The sequence below is a fragment of the Varroa jacobsoni genome, unplaced genomic scaffold (genome assembly GCF_002532875.2).
Source record: "Varroa jacobsoni isolate VJ856 unplaced genomic scaffold, vjacob_1.0 scaffold_805, whole genome shotgun sequence".
NCBI lineage: Eukaryota > Metazoa > Arthropoda > Arachnida > Mesostigmata > Varroidae > Varroa > Varroa jacobsoni.
This window is the reverse complement of record NW_019213707.1, coordinates 19,316-34,585: the sequence shown is the minus strand read 5'-3', so window position 1 is coordinate 34,585 and position 15,270 is coordinate 19,316. Positions and strand designations below refer to the sequence as shown.

Here is a 15,270-nt window from a genome sequence, read left to right as displayed (position 1 = left end):
GACCTCTACGAAGACCATCTTCCACGTCGACGTTTTGAGAACGAACAAGACAAAGCCATTTTTTAATTGTTTCCTTCGTTAGCGCATATCGGCAATATGAACGGCACAGTTTTTTTTGGTACGGGTCTAGTTAGAATTACAGGTTTTCTCTTTCGAGTCTGAGTAAAGGCATTCTGACGCTTTTAGCATATCTATACTGCCAGATCTCAGCTTTAAAATGACAATAGTGCCAGTATGACCTGTATCGTCCGAGGTATGTGCCTTTAAAGTAATTCAGCTAAAAAAAGCGGTCAGTACATTTCCGATAATTCAATAAAAAACGATCATCAGTACCTTGTAGTCAACACCCTATAATGAGACAAGGGCGCGTAATTACAAATAAAATATAGACGAAGGAATTCGTAAATTTTAAGAACGCAAAAACTGAAAGAGAGGAAATGAAAAAATCGACAAATCTCCGAGTGCGAGCACCCAGAAGCCGATAGAGTACCCCATTTATAGGAGCTACTCAGAGTGTCTGTCATATTATAACATATCAACGTATCGAATCCTGTTGAGTACCTGTAATTTGTTTATCGCTATTTTCGTTATACGTTGTGAGACAACGGAGCAGAGTTGGCGACATTTCTATATAATTTAATCATTGACAGCCATTGTAGTTTTCACGCAATATAGATATGAAAATTAGAGATACATATAAATGAGATCCGAGCGAGATATCGATTCATTAGGACAGATTTGCGACTGCGACTATGTGCGCCTTTTATTACAGCTTCATTTTCCTTCAAGCCTTTTCATTACCGATCGGCTAGCTTGCTTCGCGCTAACGATAGTACTGCTGAAGGCACTGTGACTATGAGCAACACGAAACCAGAATGCGCCCATTTTGAAATAGCGTGCCAAGAGTATTTATGATTAACATTTATATTACTTTAATTTGAAATTTTACTATTAAGTTCATTTTTGTTATCCTTTTCAGTTATCTCATTACCTACCTGTCATAGCTGATGTACAGAGGTAGCGGTCTGCGGAACAAACCTCACAAAACGTTTCGCCTTATCATGAACTATTAGAAAATCAGATATAGCGATTTCGAAACAAATCCATCTTGCCCTTGCTGTCTGATAGATAGCAATTTTTCAATTGAGTTTCCCGTTTGTATTCCATCCGAGAAAAACAATTGATAGCTTTTAGACAGACACGCTGTCATAGTCGTGTCAATATAGAAATTATGAAGACTGAATTGTACCAACATAGAAAAAAGTCCGCAGCTGCAACAGGCACATTCTGTATATATTAAACGATTTGTTCGAAAATGACGAGGAGATCGTAACTTCCCATTCAAGCGATAAGTGTTGGCACCGATGACTACTCATGAGCGCAGAAACCGAATCTTTACTGACTACATATTCGAAAACATTAATGTATACCCCAAAAATCCGTATATATCCATGTCATGATCGAAGATAGCGGACCATGCGGAAATTGATCAAAACTCGTAAAAGTTTTTGTTAAGGAAAATATCACGGATTTACATGTATGAAAATCTCTACAAGCTTCGAAAAGAAGGAGTACTCTCCGAAACGGCACTCGTGCATAGAACTTCAGCAACAGCCCTTACGACAGAAAGAGTAAAACAACACTGAGTTATCAAAATACAATATTCACTGTCCTTCATACGTAGAACAAATGTTTCCTCTGCGGAGGAGAGATAATAAATAGGTTCAGGCGTAAAGGTCTGCTTAAAAGTAGAATATATAAAACAATGTTATTTGGCAATCCTAATGTTTTATTATTAACAGTGATTTGTATATTTACATTTACTAGGCAGGCTATAAGTCTACGAAGACAGGAGAAGATAATATTGTCAGTACCAACAGAAGTATCTGTTTAGTTCGTACGTATAATCAAACAATGAATCTCTATGAAATTATACAGAATTTCTAAATTGTCCTAAGCAGGCATTCTCGTTTCAAAGCGGTTCAGGCGACCTGGGCATGCTTGGTTAGGTGAACTATATATGCATCACATGAGCAATGATCCTGGCTGAAGGGAAAATCATAAATAATGACCCTAGTGTAAGAAATACTTTTTTCATGGTTGCCTAGCGCACCTGTAGCGTTCTCGACACGAAGCTGAGTTCTTTTATCAGAAAAAAGACAGCAATCCCGGCTGTGGGTATCGAGCTCTACATGCGTAATGATCCAGCTTATAATTGGGTCACTACGTATATCGTTGATTACGTATATCGAGACGCCAGCTAGCGGCTCCGCTAAATTTATTCACCAACGAAAGCAAAAGAACTCGTTGTGCGTTTTGCCCTCAAAAGCCGAGCGACGTGCACGCCACCTTCGCTGGTACCACGAATCGATCACTCTAGCTCCAAACGTACCAATAATTTACGACTAATCAAGCATAAGGTGATGAGCTGACCCGATAAGGTCGCATAGTTTCACGTGTGTCATTCAACGGCCAACATTGGCAGAACGAGTACGCCAGTACGAGTCATAAGGAAGAGAACTTCGCAGGATAAATCTCTGGGGGACCGCATTGTACTGCTTCGTGTATGGGGGGTGTGCGCAAAAAAGATGAGTCGACCATCTATAAAGTGACTCAGCAAAAAACTCTTGACGTTCTTATTCGGACATATTGTTCAGGTACGGAGTGAGGAACCGCAACGTATGACGTCAATACACTGCCATCCCTATGTATACAAACACAGCGGCACAAAGAAAGTCTAAAAAACAACCAAAAAAACTGAATGAACCAGCGGAGATTAATTCGAGACCGAGGAACGAGCACTGAAAAGCCGATGTGCGGGCTAAGTATTTTAGAGTCGTATAAGGGTGGAAGAAGTCGTGCATAACCTCTGAAGGAAGCACGAGCTTAAGCTGTAATGTGTGCGTGTGAACATCCAAAGCTTAAAATCCCTGTTTTGACATGGACATTTACAACGAGACGTTTACGAATTACGCAGATGAGGGTCCTTCTAAACTCGTAAAAGGTTTCTGTTTATTAAAAGGTTTCTAATTATTTGCAGGCAAAGAGAACAGGGCAGGGTATTAGCGTTTATAGTGACCTAAACGAAGCTCCATGGCGAGATAATAAATATTAACATGTATAGGACCCTGTTCCTCTTATTGGGTCCTACGACATAAGCCTACTTATAATATCGTAATGGTATATATTCACATAGTTAACAGACGTATGTTTACCAGCATATTACAGTGCGCGTAGACAGGGCTCGTTCGCGCTGTTTAACACACTGCCTTGGATTTACATATGTTTACTATACACTTGAATGACTTATTGACTAGTTAACTCTGTTCCCTGGTATCCTTCAGTAAAAGGCCGTTGTCTTGTTCAATCGCTAGCATACCTTCCATCAGCTCGTGACGCTCAGTCGTTAGTCGCACATAGTATCGTCGATCTGTCAACTTAGCGGACTATACTCGCTCTACCCTCTATCTGTAACGGCGCGGTGTGACGAACGTTGATATCAAACAATTTGCTCATCTCTACTCTAACGCAACCCTATTTCGTCCCTAGATCCGTATATCCTCTTGATTTATACGTAACCAAGCAAAACCAAAAACATATCCAAGAGGCACCACGGACAAGTTCGTTGTGTGACACATAAAATCCTATTACGCTGCAGAACCTTTATATTTAAAGGTTTAGCCTCAACGAAAAAGAGATGAACATATATGCCTTGCAGTGTTTTTACTGCCATATAAAGCGGTTTCATAGAAAAAAAATCAGGGAATAGCCATACGTAAATAAAGCTCCGAAAAAAAAAAGATGCAAACTATGCTTTGTTTGTCCTTAAATCTTCTACTAAGGGTTAACGCGATAGTGACCCACAACGGAAAAGGGTCAAAAGTTACGTCCAATGGTGTTAGCGACTCGTCAGCTTTTTCTCGAATACATAAAAGGTCTGTTTGTATCTGGTAGTGCATGTCATATTTCTGGCCATATCATGGTAACATGTGTTTACCTCGCTTGTTTGTCAGTGCTAAACAATAGGCCAATTCAAATTTAAAATTATTCACGGACATACATAAAATATAGATATTATAGGAATTAATTGTCCAGAGTACACATCAGTCGTATTCGGTATCGCGCAATAAACTTCTTTCAGCTCATCTGCCTTCAAGTGAAGTTGGGGTCAGTTTCGACGTAGCACGTTTTCCTTTAAGAGCATAGATCTAAATACTGCTTAGCCTATACAACAGTATCAGCTACCTTTTCAGTGTAACTGCATGTAACATATCGTCTGTCAGCTAGCAATCTTTTTTGTAAACGTACTTAAACCTAAATATTATGGTAGGAAAATGATAAGAAGATTAGCGTTTTGTCCTCTTTGCCGACTTACATCATTGGCCTGAATGAGAAACTGATAAATGGACGAGAAAGAATAGGCGTTATTTTAAGTACGAGCGCGAAACTTATTAAGTTACTCATGAAAAATGCCCCAACCGCTGCTAGTTACACAAGCGCATCGAATCAGGTTAAGTGGCAACTAAACGCTCTTTTCCATATGTTTGTCAAATATCATTTCTCGTTATTAGGATATAAGTGTGGTAGCAAATTGATCTAGACGCTCCGATCTTTTCGGCAGACCGTTGTCGGAAAAAATCTGTCTCCATAAAACCGGATTGATTGCATTTAATGATGATTCTAGGCATACAATGTGCTTAAGTTACCGATAACTTGTTTTGTTAAAATTTATGGCGTCTCCGTCGAATTTGCGCAGCTGATGATCGTTCCGAAAAGAGCGACGGTGCCAAGTCCACATGTAAGTAAAATATGTATTTGATAGCACCAGTGAGACATTGGCGTTGCTATGACCAGACTCCATAGCCCTCTGTGGCCATATTCACAATTAGTCACAGACCAAAAAGTCGATCTTTTGGTTGTTCAGCCAAAAAGATCCGCGGCCAACTGGGCCGCTTTAATTACTGGTAGGATTGCGGCAAGTGTCACGGACACTTGCATATTGATCAAGGCATAGTTCCTCGTTCTCCCCTGCCATGCTTCCACGCCATATTACCACAAATGAACAATGTTTGCAAAAGTCGACCGACTCGAAAATAATACCACAAAGATGCACAGCAAGAACTGCGATAGAGGTCATGCTGGCTGCATTATACCAACTTGATAAGCAGAGCGGTACGCGCACTAATGTTGTATCCACTTATACGGCAACATATGATAAACGTGTAGTTATGAGCCAGACAGAATATCCCGAGTTTCAAGACGCCATACATGAGCTGACGCGTCAGCCTTCCCAATCGATCGCAAAATTTAACCAAACATTTCCTATCGCAAACAACAGGCTGAACTTATGGAATAGTAATTCTACGCAAGGTAAGTCTTTTGCACCCTACAATGATTATCCATCGTGTAGAAAACTTTTAACTTGTAACGTACTTTGCATAAAGTCAATTTAAATCACTACGTTTGTTCTAGAGAATGCAAAACTTTCTTAACTAAACATGTCGAGCTACTCCTCACCAGTTGGAAGCAAAAGCAAACGTTCTACATCGGCTGCATCCGCTGTTGATAAAGCCAGGGGTTACTACTTTCGGCCACGAAGAATCGGAGACACGGGTCAGCTGACGGAGATGTTGACGTGACGAAGAAAAATGTGACTGCGAAGCGTGACAAAATGGCAGTCCACTATTGGAAGGTCCGCAAACAGAGCGAGTCAAAAAAAAGATAGAATAAACAACAAGGAAAAACGCTTTCCAGATTGCTCTAGATTTAGCTGCCACCTCAGCCGGAATTGTGTTCCCAGTTTCTCATTAGATTCTGAATGAAGACGATTCGAAAAGAAGCTGACCTGACGAAATCCTTTAAAAGCGCATAAATGAAGAAGCAATACGCTATTACTACCCTACTACCCCCCACCCCCAAGCCGCCATGTTTGTCGTCGTTTCTGTCGGTTCCTTACCGTCGGCGTCGTGATAGCCTAGTGGGTAACGCATCTGCTAGATGATAATAGGAACACGTTGTGGTTTAACTTAGAGTCTGGACATAGACAGGCAGATGGAATTCGTTTCGCGCTGGGAACGAGTGGTTTGATGCTGGTCCTCGGCGATTTCGGATACATAAAGATACTTTTCACATAGACTCGTCATGTTTTATGGTTTCAAAAATAAGTTATGTTAAAAACGAGCTATGTTATTTCACTATTCACACTTCAAGGTTTGTATACAGCCACTAATCTCTCAAAAAAAATGATTATTCAAGTGCTGTAGTACTCGCGCTCCAATAAACATTGACGGTGGGCAATCTTCTGAAGACTGCACTTTTTCTGTGACACATCATGGATACAAATGGGTACTTGTATTCTGTGTCGAAGTTTTGCCTTTTGCGGTTGTTAAAACATAAATAAAACCAAAACAAGTCACAATAGCTAGTGATCGAATATGAATTGCATTTGAAGTCCGCGTGCTCTATCCCACACTTTTTTTCTTGCCTCCCTGAAAAGAGGTGACTGGTGTGTGGCCTGGCATTACTGGGTCACGGAAGAACCAGCCTTCATGCCACTCTGAGCAGAGTTCCCTGCAACTTCTACCGAACAGCGTGAAATTTCGCAACTTTAGCTCAGCAAATATTACAATTATAATGCAAATATATAGATACTTTAAAAATAAACATTTGTCAAGTCAAGTTAAATGCTTCCACGATATTAAAAAGTTTTTTCTATTAAATCTGATTTAAACGAAATAGAGATCTTAACAGGCCCGCAGCCACTAGTACTTCGGTTACAGTCTTTCCCTAGTTAAAGTCGATTTCAATGTGATGGCTTTTTAACACGATAACAAGTACTAATAACAAAGCCTTGGCACATAAATGGTTCTTTTAATCCATTATAGAACGTTTTCATGCTAATTCACAACTTCCCATGCGTATCGATATACGATGTTCATTTTTTTTTTTATAGCGAAAGGGACTCTACCTTATCGTCGAGTACAGAACAGGTTCCTTTGACAGGACAAGTAGTAGCAGCCTGGACACTATCGGCTCGCGAGCAAATAAATTCCTATTTGATGTGATAAATATTGACATTGCATGTTATCCAAGCTCCTTCGGTACTTTCGAACTCAATGAAAAACCGCAGCAGGATTCCAGGTGGCCTTATCATACGACCCGTAATAGGTCAATGATGCAAATAAGTTTCTCAGGCTTTCGTTTGTTAAAAACTGTCTCAGCTAAGTTTGTTATACCTATACGTTAACGTTAATTGCTCATTGAGCATTGTTATGCTATTTCTGGTCCAACGTATGATTTCAATTGTTCGTTATTTCTGATACCCATGTCGCCCCTGAAAAGCCTTATATCCAGCGGAAGAGCTTCGCAGTGATATTCTCTAAGCGTCTGTTAAATTTCATTTTCACAGTATTTACACTCTATTAATTCAATGCGGTCGTGTTGATTCTTAAAGTTGTAATCCGTCCACTACAGATGTATTACTAAGGAAAGAAGACATCGTTAATGTTTAGGACGTCATGTGTGTTGAACATTCTTCACGAAGACATCAACGATGTGACAAAAACAGATCGAGCAAAAAAGGATCCGCTAACCATTAAAGTGACACTGATTTCCAGCTAACTTAAACACTACGAAGTGAAAGGCCTTCGGGCCAGTCTGTAAACCGTTACTTACGGCCAAAATTTGAATCCCCCGCGGAATGACACTATCGCCAAAGGGTCCCTGTGCTGTTTATCTATGATCTTTCAAAGCTAGTTTTCAAATCGTTTATTCATGGGGACAGAAAAGGACATGTTCACCGTATTTGTTCGTGCTTAATTTGGTGTAATTAATTTAGCGTTCTAATTTACAGTTTCCGTGGAATTAAGTATTTGTTAGGGTTTGTTTGAAAGAGGCCCGTAGAGCTTGCATTGGCTGTGTCAATAAATAGATAGATGGGCTAAAGTAGAATTTTTGTGATAAGCAAGCACATCCCTCAATTTGTCAAGGTATGGTTAGGTACAGTGAATTTGAGTAACGGTCCACTAGCGGCGATGTCTCTTAGGTTGCTTCCACTATTGCGTTAGGCTATCAGAAAGAAACGGGTGATCAATGCTCACCCTGTGGTTGAGGTCGATCGACCGTTGATATCACCTGCAGCCTGCCTGCCTGCCTGCCTGCCCCTCGCTAAGAAGGATCTCGAATCCGTCACATATTATTCGACTAGAACGTAAATATGGTCAAACAATTAATCCCTCCTCCAAATAAAATTTCGACCAATCATAGAAACCAATAATTTTAGCATTTAATTGAACGCTACGCAAGCAAAAATTTAAAACGATAAGAAAATATTTTTCCAACAAAAACTAACTTTTACTTCGCTATTCTGTGTGACCTTATGAAATATCCAAGAGAAATTGATATTAAGAGGTGAATATTGTATGTGTATCCCAACAGGAAGGTATAAAATACATAATTTCATGTAACCTGCTTAGGTTTTTTGCAGAAAGTAAGCCAACTAGTGTGTTCCACGAACAATTGCATCGTTTACAGACTCTCTTATTCAGTGAGTGGCTGGTACATCAACTGGATACTCCGACCCAGAGCCGCAAAACCAGCCCAAGGAAGCTGCTTATCATGAACACAAAGGTTGTCGACTACGTTATATTTCACAGACGGGATATCGGCTCCGTCGGCGATGCGAGGACTATCTATTAGGTGTGAGCCCATCATGAGCAAGCTAGCTACATCCGTCTTGGTGTCGCTGTGCTATCCGTTGACGGGCTAATTATCCGGTCAGCCAATTATATTTCAATCGTGTATGCATGAAATTTCTTCTAAGTCTGCGACGTTGGGTATAAAGTGAGTTAACTATTATTTCGAGGGATAAAATCCCTAGTGAGGTATATATAATCTAGAAGGAAGAGCTTGATAATTGAGACCAGATTATTCAAAATATCTCATTATATATGTAAATATAACTAATATAAGCTACAGTAGTGCACTCGGAGATTTACATTGTAGATATAGTATATGCTCAGCCCTACACACTCATTCATGTGTATTTGCCCATATAAACAGGTAAAAGTAAGCAATAATTTTTATATAAAGGAACCAATATAATACTGAATTCGAAATCTAACTATTATACCAAATAGGGTTTATTGTGGAGAGCTATAATAGAAAATTCAATGGGCGCGTGTGTGACTTGACTGCATTAGCTAGCTTGAGTATCGTCGTCAGCATTTACGACGAATCGTGTAAGCAAATGTATAAAGTGAAGTAATTATGGAACAATTGAAAATTACATAAAGTCTACGAGAAGTCTGGGTCGTTTCTACATATGCACTAATGTCAGACGCCTATTTAAAAGTACACACGAAGCTGGTATGCGGTTATAAAGGCGGTTCTTCGTTTCAGGTTATAAGGCTGGGTCCTTTTCCGGAGTTCTCTTTGCACAAAACTGTTGTCCTCCCTACTGTTACTGCTAGCACCTACTATGAATGCATAGCGAATCTGCGTCGAGTTGACACGCCGTTGGCTTTTGTGTACTAAACAGTTTCCGTCCTCAGTCACCCCACGAAGTTACCCATTGTAAAATGTAGCTCTGGAGCCTTAATCTCTATTTGGTTTTTTTTGATAGACTGCAGGGCTTCCGATTGTCAGTAGGACACGTCACAGGAAAATAATGGAAAACGCTTCGGAAAATTTTAAGGGAAACACCTATGACTCAAAAGAAATAGCACAATTTATCATAGTATCGATACATTGATTATGTCAAAGATGTCACTTTATTCGACACAAGTAATATATAGGGCATCACATTTCGAGTAGACTGCGGTGAAGTTTACAGCTCATGCTAAACACAAACATGTCATTGATACTCTGCCTAAGATCAACGATATTGAGTAGAACATAATTTTTTGCTTTTGCAAAATGAAATATGTGTCAAATACTTCAGGGCTTCAATGTTCATAATGCCGTACAATCAACTCTATCAAAGACTTGCATAAATATGGAGACATACAAACCACATAGCCCTTTCAAAGATGGTGGTATCAATAAGCAACCCTGCGGCAATAACGCTTAAGCATTTTTCCTATCGGCGGCATATTCAAACAGTTTTGGTTTACTGGACAGGTTTATTGGTAATAAAATATCGTAGGAAAAAAATTAGCTTGTCGAAGGCCCGCATAGAAAATTCGTGCTTTGTTTTGGATACTGGAAAGACGCCAGAGCTAGATCATCTAGATTGCAAGAGCTTCCTCCATCTTTGGAGGAATGTGTCATATTCGAATAACTCAATCGAATTATGCTTCTACATAACAAACTGGAAACGAAGCATGTCTATTCTTCTCAACCGGCGTTCCGAATCTTCAACCGCGTCTTAGCTCCATCTGGCGCTTTGAAGATAGGATCCGTTCCGTATATGATAGGCATTTGATGAGCGGGTCAACAGTCTGTATCGCTGAGTCGTAACTGCATTGTATGTATTTGGGCTAAACTATATTGTCTCCGTGATAGGTTAATGGGTAACGACATATTTGATTGCTTGTCTCAGGGACATCTATTTCGTGCTAAGGGCCAGCCTGTCTGTCTGTCAGATGGAACACCTAATGGCGATACCAGACACAAATTTCGTAATACAAAAGCTATTTCAATTTAAAAAATGAGATATGCAATCGGGCTGTTTTCCGTCGCCTCCAAAAAGGTTCAAGTGTGTCCATGGGCCAAACTGTGTACACCTATTCAGCTGTCTCGTTGATCAGGATTTTCATACTCTTATCCAGGTAGTAGTTCCAGTTACTTCAGCTTTAAAAATACCCACATTCATATATATACAATGTGTGTCAGTTACTGGATCTTTTAACATCAGCTGTCCCGAAAAAGTAAAATAAAAATTTAGACTCTTAAGAGCAACAAAAGATGCGTACAACAATGATAACTGTGAGTGTGTTCTTCTATCTTTAGCTTAATTATCAGCTGTATAAAAAGCGTAAAATTTTTACAATTAGTTATCAATTGCATGAATCGGGAACGCATAGGAAGTCTAACCTTGTGTGTACATGCAGCGTGCATATATACGTTGTTTCGAGTTTTACGTGCGGTATCGCCGTTGGGCATTTTATCAGAAGGCTGATTGTCCGGGTTCAAACCTAGGCCACAACGTGTCTCAGGATTAGCAGGCGAACACGTCACCCACTAAGCTATCACAGAAACTTTGTCCTTGTACCTACTCTTAGTGGACGACAAAGTCTGTTTACTAGACCACACTCTCCTTACGAAAGATTTAGGGTGGTAAAAATCTGGCGAGATGTGCAATAGAGAAGGAAGCTATTTCTATTCACAACATCAGTCGCTACCTGACGCATTCTACTTGCTAGCCTCTGTTGTCAACGTTCTCTTTGAACGGCGTTATATATGCGAAATACAATGTCTGTAATTATTTATTCTGTGAAATGCAGTTTTTATTTATTACAATACTGAAGATCTGCACTCTGCAAAAACTGAAGTGTAATGTCTTCATATTTCTACAGAATGACTGAACTGAGGGTTTATCAAAAAGGCTTTTCAACGAAGAAAACATGTATCTAAATATATGTACAACTTGGCGTAGGCAGGAAATAATACATATGTTGGGCGTACAAATATTTGAGATTACAGCTGACGCTTTTCGTCACACAGGATCATTGAGAAAACGGCGACGTCCTTCGTATTTCCTGAATAACTTATTAAGAATGACATATCTTACTTATTTCTGCTACCTCGCTACGTTGCTTGACGTTATAAATGCGTCTCACATCTGATCTTTATCGCTTCGCATACCTTCCAAGTAAAGAGTCGTCGTAGAGTAAATAGTGTTGGAGAGCCCCTATGATGGACTGACCCACAGGTTCCCACCAGATTCAACAAACAGTACAGTCTTTAGTGAGAACGTCTTCATTGTTTTTATAAGGGAGAGCTACTATCTCAATGCCCATCAATGCAACGTTGTTTTTTCTTTATTAATGTTCCGTAAAATGTAAGTCGGACAGCGCTTCTTCAGAAATAGGTATTTATATATACGTGCCAACAGATGAGTAAGCAGAACGTAAGGGACATCACTTAAGGAGCGGATGTCTTAATTACAACGGAGACTTCGAAAGGCAAAAGGCGAGACATAAACCAAGCTATAGTCACCGAACATTACTGCTGGAACGAATGGGCCTGCGACAGTGTCATGCCGAGCTAGAGAGCTGGTAGGGTGAAGGCAGCAAAAAGGTCCCACCGGTAGGCGTCAAGGGTGGAAACGAGAAGGTACTAACGAAAGAGGCCACTCTATCTGTCGAGATGATCATAGAGAATCAGGATGATAATCGGGAAGGCCATCAGGGGCAGAGAAAGGAAGAAAACGGGTTGTCGCCTGGGAAAAAGCTGAACCCACGTGGTCTCAGTGTTCGGGAAACGAACGAGACCACTCATCCGCTAAATTGGATTTCTCCTGGCAACTGAAAAAAAACAGAAGAGAGTAGTCTACAAACGCAACAATTCCAAAAAGCATGGTCGGAAAGGTTTGAGGTAGAACGATTGATGGTGAAACCTTGAAGCCAAATTGTACTGAAGTGGATATCCCGTAGAAAATTAGTTTAGGTAGGTGCGGTTCAAAAAGCGAACTACAAATATCTCAAGACCTCAATACATAAGGTTAGGTTTTTGAATTGAACAAGGGTCAATTAAACAGTGCAGTTGATGAGGTAAAACCAACATTAACATGATAAAAAAATGTTTTTTTTATTAAATATAAAAGATTTAACTGTTGATCGTCACTGTACGATAGAGGCTATCTCAAAATTGTTCTCTCCATTACCGTGCACCGGATAACGACGTTCCTGCTTCGAATGTGTTTTCCTTGTTAAACGGAACACTTTATGTTCGTTCGTGCATACGAGTTATCGACATTTATTCTTATAATCGTAGTTTGTGATGGCCGAATAGCTCGCTTTGTCGAAGCATAACCCAAATAACAGCTGCGTTTTTACATTCGTGTGTTCCACATTGTAGCTTCAGAAAATGGCCAACGCTTTAATGATCTCCAACGAGCCATGAATCATCCCCCTGCACTTCTCATCCATTTCATTGAATCGGCTGACTTCGAAAAATGCTAAAACCTGCCACATTCCGGGGATCCAACCGCGTCCGCTTTTTCCGTTCGGGTATGTAAAACAGAAGATTTACCCAAACAAACTAACGGTAGACTAGAAACTAAAAATTAATATTTATACGGTCATCAAGTCGATCGAAGATGGCGTACTACTCTAAAATTCGAGATTTTATACACGCGCCTGCTTTTATAAAAGTTTGGAAGACCATTAGGCCGACGTTGTGTTTAACGTACAAATCAGAACAGCATAAAACTGTAATAAACCCAAACCGAATTTAATATGTTCCCTTTTTCTTTCATGTTTAAACGAAATCGGGTCCTCAAAGGATATTGGAGCTCTTTACGTACTTCAGCGAATATGGAGATACGTATACCGTTGCTACATACGTACAGATGCATTATTAAACAAATCTACATCGTTCTCAGTATGGACAAACAAAGTATAAGCGTAAAAGCAATCCTTCGTAAATATATGACTCGATTCTAATACCTTTTCTCAGCCATCGCTAGTCCAGATAACCGTGAATAAAGACGATAATTCTAGACCCATTACGTGAAAGTGACTGGGACCGCCATAACTGCCCACCAACAGCAAAAACTCCATCTCTAATTGCAGCTATGCGTCCCGTCCCGTCTTCGAGCGTAATACATACAACTGGGTTAGGCAAACTGCTCCGTTCGTACTTTTATAGCTCTACGAGTATGAAACAGTAAAATCGCGTAGTTGGAGCGTAAAATTGTATTGCCTTCTGCAATTTCAGGGATAGTGCGCTCTATTTTTTTCTGCCATGCCTAACAGTTCCCCTAACTGTCACGGTACCTGGAAAATACGAATTACGTAAATTGATTTGAAATTCTGCATAAAACAATGCACAAGAAACTGCATATCGGGAAAATTAGTCATTGGATAAGTATTACTGACATTTGGTCCTATATTTAGGCCAGCTAGGTTCAATGGTAATCTTTAAGACTTTAACTACACGTTTCAAATGCAGATCTCGGAATGCTGATCTCAAATGCTGATCTAAAGGATTCAGCAGTTGCTGCACTTAGCAGTATCCTATCAAACCACCTAGAAACAGAAGATACTGAACATTCTTACTGAGTTTAGAGCATAGCTTCGCATGGCTGCTTTTGGATATTGAACAGAGTGAGACAAATTATGTACATGCGTTTTGTGCGTCCAACGGCCCACTACCAGCTTTGCAATGAATAACTGGTAATCTTTCCTTTTGCGGAACCGAACTTTAGTCGTTTAATACTTGCTTCATTTTACTAAAGTTCTACATTATTAAAATTAACTAGCTATTAACAACCGCAGATCTTAAATTTGCTTGCCTTTACATGTTCTCCCACAGGCCAATACCCTGCATTACTATTTCCGTGTAGTTACAGTTCTTTCAATGATTCTGCAAAGCGAGCCGCCATGTCAGGTTTTTTCACGAGGTACCGACTCATGTCTTGTGGACGCAGCAGCCATTGTTGACGGTTCGAGAACTAACGCACACATTGCTAATGGCGCTACTGAAGCTTAGTTAAAAACACACACGCAGAAACGAGCTTCAAAGTACACAACTCTAGAGCTTGGTACGATCGATTTCCTTTCCTGTACGAGCTGCAGTCGGTAAAATTCTAAATGAGTTCCGCGCACGGTTCCTGTCTACCAAAGCCTGACTTCTTACATTGTTAGCAAATTTTTAATACCGGCCTCGAAAATCTCTACTCGATCACCAAATAGGACTCTGCGCGTCTTGACAGCGGTTATACATTTTTAGCGGAGCAATTAACAACAATTGACGGCATCAACGCACGTCTTTATATGCGAGATTCACTTTATACGTCCTTGGAATATTCAAAAGTGCGCCACCGAGGGGACAGGCGTGAAAATCCTAACTAATATATATAATATCTATTTAAGAAAATAATAGCAAAGTCGAAGACAAATGCTTTTAGCTGACGCTGCTTTCTTCTGTCGCTTTTCGGATTTTCAAGATAGAGACAGCTTATGGACGACCCGTCCAATACTTTTCCCATTGCTACGGCCTATTGGACTGTAGCGCCACATTTGTCTAAAGTCTTTCGCAAGCCTCACCATAAACCACACAAAATTTCTTGGGGTTAAACGTTGGCTAAATCTAAATTTTGTCGTA

The 15,270-nt window shown here is 40.0% G+C and overlaps 1 long non-coding RNA gene across 3 annotated transcripts in view; it reads left to right on the top strand.

Annotated features, from left to right (window-relative positions):
• Window positions 1-13,786, top strand: part of LOC111263966 (uncharacterized) — a 42,790-nt gene extending 29,004 nt beyond the window's left edge. Inside the window, exons 5-7 of one of the 3 annotated variants that reach the window (XR_002682549.2) lie at window positions 8,533-8,697; window positions 13,021-13,172; window positions 13,447-13,786. This is a non-coding gene — a long non-coding RNA (uncharacterized LOC111263966). Of the gene's footprint in view, window positions 1-979; window positions 1,969-8,532; window positions 8,842-13,020; window positions 13,173-13,446 lie in introns of those variants that run through there. The other 2 variants (XR_015312502.1, XR_002682551.2) reach the window with 2 other exon arrangements.
• Window positions 13,787-15,270: the final 1,484 nt, after the last annotated feature.